General features: G+C 40.6%; 1 protein-coding gene across 8 annotated transcripts in view; it reads right to left on the reverse strand.

Moving 5' to 3' along the window:
- NFATC3 (nuclear factor of activated T cells 3) overlaps window positions 1–16,744 on the reverse strand; it is a 148,238-nt gene that overhangs the window by 84,741 nt on the left and 46,753 nt on the right. The window lies entirely within an intron of this gene.

Genomic DNA, 16,744 nt, shown 5'->3' on the forward strand with positions numbered 1-16,744 from the left:
GTTTATTCAAAACTTAAATTTGTTTCTTTGGGGATTAATTATTGGAAGGGGGAGGAGTAACACTGGTTAAAAGAAAGACAATGCAGGAAGCTGCTCTGAGAGACTCCATACACTACTTTATCTATGACAATAGGTATTCCACAACATACTAGTATTTGTCCTCAAATAAGATTGCCAACTGAGTTTAAATTATGGTGGTTTTGTGATAATTGAAATTGACAGTTTAATTTCAGTGTAACCTTTCTGCAAGCTTCGTTAGCATCCATTCCCCCCTTCACCTACTCCCCCAAGAGAAAAATTACAGTCTTAAATGTCTGATGTCTCTAAAGTGTTAACTGTTCCAGTTTTGTGGTTGCCATTCAAATGAAGGCAGTACCAGGACTCAACGAAACAAGAATTGTCCAAGCTTGGTAGAAGGGCTTGATGCAAAATGGTGCAGGGCTTTTGGATTAAAACAAATTTGATCAAGTTATAGGATTAGATTAGTTATCCTTTATACACAGTAATAAAAAGTTACTCCAAACACCGGAGGGGAGGGTGAAGGTGGGGTGGAATAAAATCATTAGTAAGAGGTTGAGAAGGAAGTAAGCAACCCATGCCACTCAATTCTACCAGTGAAGAGGTAAATCCATTATATTTATCCCTTTAAGATACACATTTATATAGAATTTTAATAAGATGACAAGCCAGAACCAATCCAATAAATACCCAGTAGAGCAAAGAATGCAGGAATTTCAAAATTCCTGCAATCTTTTATTTAACTTAAGTGCTTGCAGGAATATGCTGTAGTCAAAATGAACTCTGCACCCAGAACAATCATTTGTAATAGCAGTATGGTAATCTGAGTCACTATTATCCTCAAAGGTAAAGCTTAAAAATGTTTTCTTCAAAATTGTTATACTGCCATACTCTGGCTAGGAGGGAAGGCAAAACATGTTAAAAGACCAGTGAATGGTTTCATCTCATTAGACTGAATAATTCAATCTCTTTCCCTTTACAGGAAAAAAAACTTAACCCATTCCTCAAGTCACGGTGAGATCCACAAACAGCAGCATTCAGAGCTCAGGAGAATGGCAAAATCTCTCCTAAACGCAGATCCCTATTACTTCCAGGGAACTCAACCAAATCTCATAACATATCCACAGCTAGGAGGCGACATGCTAGGTTTGAACAAGAAGCATTCCTCCCCACCATACAGCAGGGTAGCACAGTTTTGTCTTCAGCAAGTATCTGAATGAACTTAGGGCTCACTCTGCCAAGTTGTACGTTCCCCTCTTAATGCAAACATCACTGTGTCCTAGCAGGGAACAGAAGGGGAGAAGAGAAGGCACCACTAACTGGCCTCCTTTAGAAGAACCCACCACTGCTACCCACCTTCTGTTCCCCTGCTTCAGGAAGTATTTCTACCAGGCACCTCTCCCTCAGGAGGAGAGGAAACAGACAAAGGCATATCTAGATCGCCTGGATCGTGGGGGAGGAGGGCAGACAGGTGGTAAGAAACTTCCTTCGAAGAGGCCTGGTGACTGCTCTTCCTTCCCTAACAAGAGGTGAGCAGGTGGGAGAGATGACTAGTGATGTTAGCAAGAAGGAGAAAATGGACAGAGATGCAGTAAACAGGCAGAGATGTACTGCCTAAATTGCCAAATAAAACTATCAACTGTAGATTTTGCTATTTACTTATCTAACTGCTATCCTAGATTCCCCTGACATAGAAGGAAAAAGTTGGGGTTGAGGTATTCAGCCTGCAAAAAGGGAAATAAAATGTCAAAATTAAGAAATACAAAAAAGATAGGCTTCTTAAAACTGAAGTGCAGGGTCAAAAGAACCACCACTATTTAAGCTTATTTTCTCCTTAATGTCCCAAAAGTACTTTTTCATTTAACCAACCGCTGTTGTCACAAAGGAAGGTGCAGTATTGTGTATGAGAGGTCAAAAAAAGAGATGGTCGGAGAGGACCTAACATATCCACAGTATGAACTACGGAACTTCTGACACACTAACTACTAACAAGTTGCAAGCATTATCAATCTTTTCCCTTGAAGTTAATAGCCCAATCCTCCTCCCCAACTGGTCTCCTTCTAGAGGTTTTCATCCCCCTTTCTGCAAGATAACTAATAAGAATATGGCAAAAGCCCCATATTTGGCAGATCCCCATTGCCCCTTGAATTAGAAATTTTCGTATAATAGCACAAACAGGAAAAATATGCTAAATCACAAGCGACACAAAGTTTCAAATTTTGTAGCTTTTTGGAAACTATCAATATCTCAGTAAGAGCGACACAGAACAGGTGCAAGTAAAATAGCTTGCTCATCTTAATAGGTACAGTTTATAAAACTTCTAAAGATTCTTCCTAATGGATCCTATTGTGTTAGATTTTGAGATTATGCTGCATCATATGCTACTGTCCTCTAGACACAACAAGTTGTAAGTAATGCTAGTTCAATTCAGAAGGCAAACATGGACTAACTAGTGGAGAGCCAAAATGTTAGAAGATTGCTTTTCAACCTATTTCCCCCTATCACTTATTTATAGGATCAAACTTTCATTTAGAGAGAGAGTGGAGACCAAGACAGAACTAGGTGAAAGTCTATGCTTGAAAATTTAACAGAACCATACTGTATAACTTATTTCTAAATGTTAAATAAATAGTTAAATTAATGCTGGCTATTCACAGAATGACCATGATCCCCAAATGGCACAGATGTGCCCTACTCAGATCAGAATATCTAAGACTAAGTCACCAGACTAAAGAGATTTTCACTCTACTGAAGAGCACTACGACAGTCCAGATAACTGACTGTATACCCTGAAAGGAGAATTTCTTGAATACATTTAATATCTTAGAATAGCTCTCCATTGCACATTACTACTATTTACAGATATTTTAAGTATAAATCCTACACGGAGATTGTCCAAGGCATTAATCACATAGCCAAGATGCACTGCTTCTTCTGAAGTGAAGGGAAAAAATAAACCCGACAGAATGGGGCTCCAGTCAAGGAAGCAGCTGTAAAGCTGAGCATGAAAGAACTAGGTTGTTACATTCTATGGATACTAATTCTGACCATCTACAATCAGGCTGGATTTTCTCATTCAGTGGAGGAGGTTTCCCCCGATTTAGCAACAGAGAAATTGGTTAAAGTATATTTTCATTCATATTTTTACACATTAGTTCAAATACATTCTTGGTATGTTGTGCAAAAATATTTGGGGGTCTGATGGGGTTTTTTTTTAATCCAATTGTCTTGATTAGAGTTAGTGGGGTTTGTTGGGTGTTCAGCTCTTTGCAGGGGTCTTCCAGGTGAAGCCACAAAATAGTTGCTCTGCAAGAGATCTATCTTTCATACACAACTACCCTACTTACCCATCTGAACTAAAATGAACAAAGTCAGCAAGAAATTACATATTATAGTTATGTAACTAAATTGGTCTATAAAAAACAAAAGCTCAAAATTTGCTAGTTTTATTACAGATCAAAAATTTTACAAGAATTTGTAGATCAAACAGAGCAATCATACCAACATCTTTAAAGAACAAGTTCAAATCTATGTGCACATTTGTAGAACACTTTCTCATAAGAAGTCAGGGTAATGTTACTATGTATCAGATGCTGGAAAATAAATCTAGGAACTCCATCTTTTAAGATTTAAGAAAGGGTTCAATTGAAAGTATTTTGCCTACTTTATTAGAAGAGATTCTAAGTGTTAAATTTAAGCTTTTCACTACAGAAAGCACCTTTAACTTACCAATATTTCAATCTTTGAGGCAGAATGATCCATGGAAGGTAATTTATTGGCCCTTTGTAAATTATGGTTTTGATTTGGAATTGTGAGAAAGTTCACAATTTTAACTTTAACATTTGTCTTTAATCCTTATTCTATTTCAGTGTTACCAGATGTGGCCAGCAAAACAAAAAATATTGGAGATTAAAAAGTCAAATAGTTTAAAGAAAAATATGCAAAAATTAGTGCTACTATGGAAGACTTTTCCCTTCAAAGTTTGAGGTAACTGGGATTAACATTATGTATGTTTACAGGTACAGCTAGAATTTTAATGATAAGGCTATATTACTTTGTATTCAGAAGCCAAAATATGCAAATGTAGGCTCCAGAATTAATATGGCCAGCACTTTGTGGTTTTCTCTTCCCTCCTTCCCCTCCCCCCACAAGGGATTTCAAAAGATGAGTTGGGAGGGGGGGGAAAAACCACAAGCAGAATCTAATTTTCTATATTTTTACAATCTTTACTTTTTGGGGTCTGGAAAAAAACAAGGTCTACAGACACTTTGCAAATATTTCCAGTAAAAGCCCTACTGACAATCATTCCAAACAGTGTCTCTAGTAGTCTATGTAGCCTATTCTTTTGTATCAGAATCTCATCTTGTGGTTCTCAAAGCACAGAGATAGATTTGGAGAACCTACAAGTGTTTCACTGGTGTACAGTACTATAAAAGTCTGAGCACTTTATGAAAGTAGACTCAAATAATAAAGCACAATACAACCAAAGGATGTGATAAAAGCATGCATAAGTCCTAGCAACCTGGCGAGACAGCATAGGTTTCAGACTACAAAGATTCTGTAGATTCTATAGTAAAACAATTTCACAATCCGATTAATACAAACCTCAAAGTGAAGCTGAGACTGGGATGACCTCAAGGATATATACAGTACTTCAGTGCTGAGCTATCACTAAAAGGAATCCCACAGTAAATCACTGGGGACACCCTTTAGGGTGGACCTAAACAGAAGCTATTACATTCAATTGAAGAAAAGGTGAAGGCACCAGAATGTTAACTGAATAGAGACAACTGTACTTTCAGCAACTATCATCTCAAAGTATGATGGATTCCAGGTTGGAATAAAAAAACAGCCAAACAAAGGGCATTACATGTCAACCATGGACCACAATTCCAAATGATTATGGGTAACCAAGAAGACAGTCAGTCTATACTGACTTCACCCCTCAGGCCCACCTTAAGGTGGAGCTTTGGTTAAAATTATATGATAGAAGTGACCTTTAAAGCCCATCTGACAATTTGACTCTGCCTCCTCTGCTCTGTATTGCTTGGGAACAAACTCAGTTGGGATTTGGGATTGCTTTGGAACAGTGACACTTTCCAGAAACATCCATGCAGATGGAACTCACATGCTAATAATAGTCTTCTCTTAGGTGTGTTCCCATCCACCCAAAAACCCCCTCACTGAAGGACACAGATCTTTAGATAGGAGCTTCTTAGAGTCTTCTCTTCTGCCATCCTACATTCTGAACTAGCACAGATCTGGGTTCTCTTCTTTGATCCAATGGTACCAGACACTGGGATCCATGTATTCATTCAACACTGGTGAGTTTTTGAATACAAGTGAGGCTGGAACCAGGGCTTTCTTAATTTTCGATTCCTTTCACCTAAAAGTGTTTCTGCTCTTTTGGCTTCTTCAGTTCCAACCACAAACTCTGTAGGATTAAGAGCAGTGACAAACCTTCCTAGACATTTAAAACTCCCAACTCCTCTCACCTTTTTTCTTGATGTTTAGATCCATAGGTCTATAGGGTCAACCTTTGCTCCATCTGAGGTATGATCAGATGCTCATCCAGTTGCCTTTCCCATCAAATCCAAATCTAGAATGGTAAGAAGGGCTTGTACACTCTTTAACAGTTCATATCCACACACCCAAATCTGAAGAGTAAGTATACTGAACACTCCACTTTTCCCCACTTGAACACTTAATTTAGCAGCAAGGCTATGTTTTAAGTTCAATTCAGTCTGTGTTTCCCTTTTACTTTTTCTCGTCAAGTGATATAGTAGTTTTCTCGACCATGCAACCAGGAGTGCAGTCACCTCTTCTGCGGTAACTTTTGCTTTGTTTAGTAGGATGAAGGTGTGCTCACTACTGGTATTTCTTCCAAATTAAGAGTTTTTATTTTAAATTTGAAAGAGTATTAACCAAAAATAAGTTGGACATAGTTGTGGCATAGTTTAAAACCTGAGAGCTCTCAAATCATAGCCTACCCTAATCTTTTGGAGGGTATTTTCCTAGAACTGCTTGTAAGACAAAATACTAATAAGGCTAATTTTCATTGTGCATTTGGGGTAAAATGGGTAATTTAAATTTCATTGCTTCGAGTAACTCTGGAGTATAAAGATAGCGACAGAAATTGTGTGACAGTTCTTCCCGCTGGGTTTTCTTTTTGGTTGATGACAGGCTAGAAAGACCTTGCCCAACCTCCATTTGTACTAATTCTACAGTGATAGGAAGATTTGGGCCACACATGTACAATTTCAGATCAACCCTCCCATTATTTTAATTAGTAGAACCCATTATTAAATGCATTTTCAGTATTCTAGTACTGTTCACTGATCGGTAAAACTTAATATTTTATCACACCAGAGCAAAGTATGTAATTGAATCACATGTTCAAATGTGAAAGTCCAGTATTAAACTTATCTGAATTTCGAAAGGCTTGTTAATGGTGTGTAAATATAACATCAATTGTTTAGCTTATTAAAAATGTAATAGGTTCAAAGTTCTCTTGCTTATTTCACTTAAGTGGACACTTATCTTCAAAGTCAGTGATTTGCAAATATATTTTCACAATAAGTTTTGCTAATACAGCATGTTAGTCTTATTCTTTAAAAAGAATTGGATACCAACATAGCAGAATAGGTTGGCCATATTCCACTCTAGTGCTGAACATTTATTTGTCCTCCTTATCTTTAAAATAAAGTTATACTGATCTTTGGAAGATGGAGCTTTGATACAGTGTTAAAGTTGGAATACCCGTCTGCCTCCCTCTCAATTTATATTTCAAAGCTACCACTTCTCCTTGGCTGTTTGCTGTCAAAGGTTTCACTACAGGCAAGTCAGAATGACAGAAGCTTAAATTTTCAGTGCTAGCTGTCATACTGGTTGCAAATAAAAGAGGCCATCAAGTTGCCATCAGGCATTCACCACTAAAACCATGGAGATGCTTGAGCTCCCTACTACCACCAACCACAACTCTGTTTGCTTTTCACCACAGTTAACAAAAAGGTACTGCTTGAGATCCTGCCACTACCTCTCCCTGTGCTTTAAAGTAAATATTACCACATTGAACATGATGGAACATGCAAAAAATGCATGTCAACTTGTTCAAATATAAAGTGTACACATTTTTCCAACTCAAGAAAACTGCTACATAAAAATCAACTTACAAATCTCCAAAGCCTCTAAAGATGAAGACAACTTGGAGACTTTTTTTGCACTGCATTGTTTCACCAGATGTATTAAACCAAAATTCAACAAATTAATGTGTAAAATGTCTGCTTCTTTGGTAAACAGTGTGCATTTTGTCAAAAAATTACTCCAGGGGCTAAAATTTTGGATTATAGGATACTTTATGCTAAATAGATTGGAGCACAGAGAATTTGCCCTCACAAAAACCAAAACCCACATCCCAACATTCAACATCTCCCAAGGTGGTGCTGCCTGTAGAAGTTAAAGCAGCATGCAGTATTAGTTGCATGCAGTTAGATGTTCAAGACAGATGAAAGTCTAGTAAGGGTCTATAAGAAGAAATTTTCCACTTCGATTCACTATGTTTCAGCTTTTACCCTTACTAGATGCTACCTTTTTGCAGTGAGAACAGTACTCTCCACAACAGCGGCTATATATGTTTCAGAGTAAATTAAAGCAATGATAATCTCACTAAGAAGCGTTGAGGTATTTTATAACGATTTTAGAAAACATTAGAAAAAAAGGGTATTACTTAAAATAATAATTGAAGCTACATGACCTGATGACTATCTTACTCTAGGTTTTGAAGCATAATTGTGGTTAATCAGTTAACCTATTTATGAGAGAGAACTCATCAGAAAAAGGACAATTGAGAGGCAATGAAATACAAAGAACAGGAAAAGCAAAGCTTTTAGTATGGCAAATTAAAATGTAAGCTGTTGCAACAGCTGGTAATCCTAGCAAGGTACTGTACTTTCCCTGGACCCTGCTGTGGGGACTGAGGGTACATCTACACTACAGCGGGGAGTCGGTTTAAGATACGCAAATTCAGCTACGTGAATAGCGTAGCTGAATTAGACGTATTACAGCCGACTTACCCCGTTGTGAGGACGGCGGCAAAATCGACTTCTGCCGCTTTTTGTCGGCGGCGCTTACTACCACCTCCGCTGGTGGAGTTAGAGCGCCGATTCGGGGATCGATTGTCGCGTCCCGACGGGACGCGATAAATCGATCCCCGAGAGGTCGATTTCTACCCGCCGATTCAGGCGGGTAGTATAGACCAGGCCTGAGATCTTTTGGATCAGTCTCTGGCCAATAGACATCTCAAGTTTAAAACAACTGCCTTCCCCAATCTTTTTTTTGTCAAGTAAAGGATCTCATTTCCCCCAAGCTAGAAGGTTTCCCCACTATTTGAAGGTCTTCTACTTTACCCCTAATCCTTTCAGCTTCCTGACATTTGTGAAAGAGGGGTGGAGAGGCCACTTCAAGTTTGTTTTTTGGGCCCAAGTGCCTCCCTCTGCTATTGCTCATTATACTTAAGTAGAAACAGAATTAAAGGTAGTCAGTTATTGGCAGTTTCAGACTATTTTAATTACACAAACCAACAGATTGCCTTAGAAGGCATAGATATGTATTCTGACTCTATACAGCATCCAATGCCATGTGGATTTTTGTAAAAACCCAGGGGAAAGTAACTAGGTCAAAGCATACAACCCTATAACAGTCCTCCTGAGCAAGTCTTAGGAATTTTCTATGGGAGGTATTAATTGGAATACAAAATATACATTCCTTCAAGTCACTGATCACTGACTACCACCCTTGGAGATGATCAGGAATGTGTATTTATTGGTTTCCATTTTAAGGCTACATCTCTGCAGGTGTCTATTAAGGACTTTGATGTTCAGTACTGCTACTTTACAACCAACTTTCTTGGAATTAAAGAATAAAAAAAGGAGTAGAACCTGGAGTGTCTTTCAGGGTGTGGATTAAAGGGTACTTTAAGGTCTAAGGTCTACTGTTTTAACAAACAGAATAGCTATAGAATAGTTACAAAACGGCTGGGTGATTCTTTCTGGCTTGTGGAAAAACAATTATTTCTTGAGGTCTTTCTGAGGCACACAAGGTTGTCCTTTTGAAAAGGTCCCCAAACATTTTTCTCTTGCAGCACAATTACAATAGAAGTCTTTCAGCAAAGAACAGTGACTTTGCACTACTGCATCAGAAGCCATGACTCTAGCCGAGAAGATAAAGTCTGCACCCTAAGGATATGTCTGCTGTGCAACTGGGAAATGTGACTGAAGCATGTGTAGGCATACCTGAGCTAGTTTTGATCGAGCTAGCTTGCTAAAAATATCAGTGAAGCCACTAGACCCCATCTGACAGAATAGGTAGGCCACATCTATATTTACTTTCAACATGACAAATGAGATATATATGTGTAAAATTAAAACCCTGTACACTGTCAACGTATCTGGAATTAGTTATAATGCTAAGTAACAGTGTAATATGCAGCTCTTTTGTATATTAAGATATTACAGGCAGTTTTGTTACCCTTTTATTAGTACCGCCTTCATTTTGTCCTCCAGAAGGACACCTAAGGCAAGTATTACCTATATAAAAACAGCTGAAGATTTTTAACCCTATTTTTTTCTGGTTTGCTCCAATGGAATTCCAGGGAGAGGGAGAACATATACTGACAAACTTCAAGTCTGCTTTTCATAGTCATCTTCTGAGGTACTTTATCATTACATGAAGAAGTATTCCCTATATTTCAAGAGAGGAGATGTCTGAAAATCCCAGCTAGCAACTGCCAATTCTTAAATCCCTTTTTGGAAGCTGGGGGGCGGAGAAGGGAGGGAAGAGAGAGAGAGAGAGAGAGAGAGAAGGAAGAAGCAGCAGCAGCAGCCGCCAAGCCATTTTACATATTTGCTTTGACTTTGAGGAACTCTGGCCTGAATCAGAGAGTGGGCTGCTTATATTGGGATGAGTTATCCTCTGAGTTTTCAGCCAAGTTTTTTTTTTTAATTAATTGTTTTGGGAGCAGAAAACTTGTAGCTTCTGAATATAAAAGGAGTGCTTCTTCAAGTCTGGTTGTACTAGAATATTGCTCTAAGGAGCAGTGGGCTGGTCAAGATGACCAGGTGCTGCACCCAAGAAGGAATATCCTATGGTTAATTGAGAATGCAGTATTGATACTCACTATTTAAGGGGAAACTGAGACTGCAGTGTATTGATCCTTATTGTTTAAGAGGAAATTGTAGGAGGAATAGCAGTTGCCCATTACTGATAAGTGTGTGCTGTTAACATTAAAGCATCCGGATTCACTAGAAGTGGACAGTTCTGAAAGGCAGTTAGTAATCTAGGGAGATTTTTAAAGGCAAAAAGAGCAGTTATGCCCTTTGAAAATTAAGGGAGTTAAGTGCATAACTCTCACTTGTACCTTTAGAAGTTTCCCCGCTAGACATGAAAGCCAGGATTAACACATGGTCTACTTTTTGGTTATATTTAGATCCTGAATTTGATTTTCTAGGGACTAACTTTCTATGCTTTAATGTCAGAGACAAGGTGAATGAAGTTGTGTCTTTCATTGGACCAACTTCTCTTGGTGAAAGAGACAAGCTCTGGAACTCCAGAGGGCTTGAAGAGCAGTTCTGTGAAACTCTAAAGCTTGTCTTTTTCACCAAGAGAAGTTGGTCCAATAAAAGACATTATCGCACCCTCTTTGTCTCTCATATATTCTGGGACCAAGACAACTACAACAACACTGCAATATATTTTAGTGTTGTAAGTATGCCCTTTGCTTTATATAGACTTCACTAATGTCAACCATGTATTTGCCAACCCTCTCCAAACTAGCTTTTAGAAATGGAAAACAGGATTTTAATATCAAGGATAGAGCTACACTCCATAGATAGAGCAAAATGAAATTAGAGTTACTTACCTATAACTGAAGTTCTTTGAGATGGCTATGCATATTCAATCTTATGGGAGACTGTGCCATCTTTGCCCTAAGTGTTCTCGCATGCCCACTCCTCTTCTCAGTGTCCCTGACACACTGAGGACAAGGCTATATAGGGGCAGAGAACCCTCCCCACCTCAGTCCCTTTCCAAAGCCAGACACACAATAACAGGGACTTTTAGAGATGGGAAGGAGGGTGGGAAGAGTGAATATACAGTGTCACCTCAAATAACTCTGGTTACAGGTAAGTAACTCATTTCTTCTTTGAATGGCTCTGCATATTGTCACTTATGAGAGAGATTGATAAGCAGTGCTGGAGGCAGAAACAGAGTCCTAGTTGAATAAAAACGGAAGCACTGCCTTTTCAATGTCCATTCTAGAAGCAAAATCCAGAGCACAGTGCTTGGTGAAGGTGTGCACTGTAGTTCAAGTTGCACATCTCAGCAACCGGCACCTGCCTCAGACAAGCAAAGGAAGTAGCCACAGCCCCAGTGGAATATGGTTGAACTGAAACAGGTACCGGAACTTTTGCTAGTGTTAACACTCAGCAACGCATTGTTTAATCCATTAGGAAATAATATGGGAAGAAACGGTATGCCCCATGTTATTGCTTGCACATGAAACGGTCTAGGTGTTTTATGAAAACTTAGCTCTGTCCAAATAATAGGCGACAGCCCTTCTAAGATCCCATCAATGAGGACAGATTCTCCTTTATCAATGTGGCTATGGGAGGGGCGAGTGTGTGTGTGTGTGTGTGTGTGTGTGTGTAATGATCGTTCACAATCAGACACTACGTTGATAAGAATCGAGAATCTGGTCTAAGAATTATCTTGTCCTTATGAAAAATAGTACAAAAGGAGCAGATCAGCCATGAGTGCATTCAGTTCACTCACCCTTCTGGCTGGCACAGTGCCAATACTGAAGGCCATTTTGATAAGTGATTAAATGAACACTCAGCCAATGGCTCGAATGGAAATTTGAACCAATGTGGTCAAAACCAAAATGAGGCCCCAAGAAAGGGCAGGTTTTCAAACAGGAGGATACACATTAGATAACCCATTTATAAACTTTTAAACCGAAATATGAACGAACAACAATCAACTAAAGTAAGATACATGGAGATGGCTGACAAGTGGACCTTGAATGGGGAGTCAGACAATCCTTGATTTAAGTACATTAAATATTCCAGAACACAAGAAATGGAAGCTGATTGAATCAAAACTCCTCTGCATCCATGCTTGAAATTCAGGCCACTTTAGAAGGCAGCAGTTTCTAGTGGATTGTTTGCTAGAGTTAGCTAGTATATCATGCACAGATGAAGAACATGACTGCTCAAGAATGGACAGAATCAAAGTTCAGTGGCCCATGCTATCAGGTGAAAGGACTGCAGATCTGGGTGAAAAAACCTGTCCCTTTCTTGGGACAGGAGATCTGCAGACAGAGGGAGGCACATAAAGAGTCTGTTGGACAGCTAAAGGAGATTAGGAAATCTCTATGGATGTGGCCAAGCCAGGACAATAAGGTCAGGACAGGGCAAGGATGATACTATCTTCCTTATTATCAAGAGAAAGGGATGAAAGGCATATAGTAGTACATCAGACCTTTCCCCCAGTGCAGCAGGAAAGCATCTAATATAGACTGTCCCTGCTCACTCTGGAACAAACGACGACACTTCCTATTGAACCAAGCTGCGAACAGGTCCACAAACAGCTTGACATCATCAGGAAAATATGGACTGAACCAACTGATCCTTCGTACATCTGGAAGCGGTCTCTGTTGAGGTGACCTGTAACTACATTGTTCTCCCCTACCAAATGTAGGGTCACAGGATAAATGTGGTGGCAGAGGCATGATTTATCACCTCTGCACAACAGGGTGGAGCAAATACACCATTTGTTGATATGCATTACTACCTGCCCAACCTTCCCTTGGAGATGAGAGAGGAATGATCTGAGAGCCAGATGAACAGTTCTTAGGTCCCATATATTGATGTGAAACATTCTTTCCTGAGACGACCAGTGCCCTCCAACTGCTGAGTGATTCAAGTGCACCCCCTAACCCAGTGGTTCCCAAACTGGGGTTCATGAAGCACTGGGGGTTCGCGAAATGTTACAGGGGGTTCTCGGGGAAAAATTCCCTAATGGTAGACAGAGCTCTCCCTAGGGATCCTGGGCAGCACGGGGCCAGCAGCCCGGAGCCCCTGGACTTCCAAGAGCTAAGCAGATCAAAGCAAGCATCTCTCTCACACTGAGGAGATATAAGGAGTCTTGAAGTTTCTAAGAAACAGAAAGGGAGGTGAATATTTTTTGCTGTTTTTAAAATTAAATAGGCAGCTAGTAATGTTTTTAAAATTACTATGGAGAACACGTTTAAGCTTTGTTGTAACGTGCGCTGTTTGCCTGGACTGCTCAAGACCTGAATGCCTGTGTAGGAGGAACTCTTGAGTTGGCTTCTTAAATACCTTCATGTTGTTTCCCATCTGATACTCCTTGATGAAACATAGGAGCCTTATCTTATAACAGGCTTATTCAAAGTGATACAAGCTATGAAAGTGAGATCTTGGAAGAGTGTTGCCATTTTCATAATGTAATAAAAATACTGTAATGATAATTAATAATAAATAAATAGTGTGTAATAAGCATGTCAAAAACAAATTTTATATTTCCAAGATCACTGCTTTTATAATTTATACTCAGGCAAAGGAGAAAATCCCTGGAAATATTCATTTTTAAGAGGGGGTTCGCGAGACTTGACATGCGAGTGAAAGGAGCTCACAGGCTGTTAAAGTTTGGGAACCACTGCCCTAACCATAGATTGAACCACTGTCTGGGGTGCACCCTGAGGACTGTATGCCTCTAAGCACATTCATTCCACTTGACCACCAGTCCAGAGGGACTATGATGGTCTGAGGAATGGTGATCAATAACTGAAAACTGTCCCAATCTCGTCTGTTGACCTGGGACATCCGGTGCTGCATAGATCTTATTCTCAGATGCGCAAATGGAGTCACAAAAGTAGTGGCTGCTTTTAGCCTTATGAGACCCAGGAAGAACCCTGACCTCTGTGTGGGGCAACTTTGAATGTTTAATAGACATTGCTTCATTTAGAGAAATGTGTCCTCTGGCAGAAAAATTCTCCCATCTATTAAATTCAATATGGCACCTATCAAAAGGAATTCTTTGTGTGGCACACAGAATTGACTTTGGTTGAGAAAAAACCCTAGGTCTGAAAAAAAGAGATTGGTCATGGTGACTATGTGATGCAACAGCTCCTCAGGCACAGCAGTCTTCAGTAGCCAATCGTCCAAGTAAGGATAACAAAAATACTCATTCCTCAGATACACTGCTACCACAGAGACTTTTTTTTTTTGCACAAGAAAATATTAGGAGTAAAAACTCTGTCCGTCTAGGTAAGCAGGAAAAGACAGTTACCTTTTCCGTAACTGGTGTTTGAGATGTGTTGCTCATGTCTATTCCACAGTATGTGTGCGTGCTTGCCACATGCACCGGTGCCGGAAGTTTGTACCCGTAGGGGGGAGCGCCCCCCGCAACCCCTGGAGTGGCACCTGCCTGGCACAGTATAAGGGGAGCTGCACGCTCCCCCCACCCTCAGTTCCTTCTTGCCAGACAACTCCAGCAGCAGGGAAGGAGGGCGGGATATGGAATAGACATGAGCAACACATCTCAAAGAACATCAGTTACAGAAAAGGTAACAGCTGTTAGGCGGCGGGGGACGGGGAGGAAGGGGGAGGAGCAGGGACGCGGCGTGCTGGGGGGAGAGGGGGAGGAGAAGGAGGCTAGGAGTGGGGTGTTTGGCTGCCGGTGGGTGCAGAGCACCTGCTAATTTTTCCCCCGTGAGTGCTCCAGCCCCGGAGCACCCATGGTGTCGTCGGTGCCTATGGGTGTCACTATCTGTACTGTCAACTGATCTGGAGACATAGGCTCCGGGGCTCAGGCACCAGGGGGGGGGGGGGGGGAAGGGGGAGGGGCAATAGTGGGTGCTCACTACCCAGGAGCCAGAGCTTGAGTGTTGAATGTGAGGAGTTCTGTGCTACTAACAACTTCTGCCCTTGGGGCAGGGAGTTTGTTTATAAACAGAGACATGGTGATTAAGATAACAAAAGGTTTGTCATTAAATAAAATTAAGGATTGTTAGATGATCCTGAAAGTATTCTCAGGCACTCCAGTTAAAAGATAGGAAACAAAGGGTAGGAATAAATAGTCCATTTTTAGAACAGGAGAAAAGCAAATAGTGGTGTCCCCAAGGGGTTTGTACTGGGACCAGTGCTGTTTACCATATACATAAATGATCTGCAAAAAGGGATAAACAGTGAGGTGGCAAAGTTTGCAGATTATACAAAATTCCTTAAGAGAAACTTCACTTGCACCACAAGTCCAAAACAGACTGCAAAAAAAGTTACAAAGGGATCTCACAAAACTGGATGACTTTGAATTTCATCTGCTATTTTGTTTCCATGTTAAATGCAAAGTAATGCACGTGGCAAAATATAATCCCAACTACACGTACAAAATGATGGTACCTAAATTAGCTGTTACCCATCAAGAAAGATCTTGGGGTCATTTCCAGTACTCTGGAAGCAATATGTTTCCAGAGTGCTGCAAATTTATAAGAATTCTTCTCACTGTTCCTGTATCATCCTGAACTCATTCTCCAGCCTGAGAAGACTTAAAAATAATTTCTAGTCATCAATGGGACAGACGCAACTGAATAATTTAGCTGTCCTTAACATGCATGAAGACAATACCAGGGAACTAGATGCGAATAAGATTGCTGACAGTTTCATCCAGAAAGCTACAGCGAGACATAATGTCTTTAAGTGAGGACAGCATGTAGACTGCAATGATTTCAATATACTGTAATTAATGATAGTGTAATATGTAGTTCATAATTTAATTAAAATAGTAAAGATACCAATGATAGACATTCAGTAACTAGACTATGATAGTGTGTAAATATGCTGAAAAACAGCCTCCCCAAAAATTAGCAGAGTACCCCCCTCCCTCCCAAACACACACACACACAGGCCTTGGCTACACTTGGCAATTCACAGCGCTGCCGCGGCAGCGCTGTGATGCGCGAGTGTAGTCGCGCCGCCAGCGCTGCTAGAGCTCTCTCGCAGCGCTGTAAGTACTCCACCTCGCCAAGGGGAGAAGCGTGCAGCGCTGCAGGTGCTGATTACACTGGTGCTTTACAGCGCTGCGGGAGAGCGTTTTCACACCCCTGAGCGCAGCAAGTTGCAGTGCTGTACAGCGGCAGTGTAGCCAAGGCCACACACACACACACACCCCTACCTCTCTCTTCCAAAGCACTCATTGGCAAAAACAAAAGTCAGTGCCTATGTCTGAGACGTCAGATATGAGGATCTTTGGGCTATCAGATTCTTTGCAGATAAAATGTCACCTCTCCATCCACACAGAAGATGGACGAGGAAGTCCTGAGATGGCCTCCAATAAGGCCATGGGCCCCAGGACTGCCCGTCACTCCAACAACTGGGGGGTCAGGAACATGCCAACAGGAGGTGGAATGAAGAATGGTCTGAACCTTGCTACAGGTCTCTGCATTCTTCTCTAGCCTCCTCCTGGAAAAAGGGACCAGAGAAAGCGTACTGAGGATAGTAATGGGGATCCACCTCTTTACAAAGACCCTGTAAGGTTTCTCGGAGGAAGAATTGGGAAGCTTTTCAGGGAAGAACCAGCAACAGGATCTGGTCTCTCCCTAACAGGAGATGAAGTCGACAACTCCCGAACTGAGGACACATACCTCCTTTTAGGC

The sequence above is a fragment of the Chrysemys picta genome, chromosome 14 (genome assembly GCF_011386835.1).
Source record: "Chrysemys picta bellii isolate R12L10 chromosome 14, ASM1138683v2, whole genome shotgun sequence".
In the NCBI taxonomy this organism is placed as follows: Eukaryota; Metazoa; Chordata; order Testudines; family Emydidae; genus Chrysemys; species Chrysemys picta.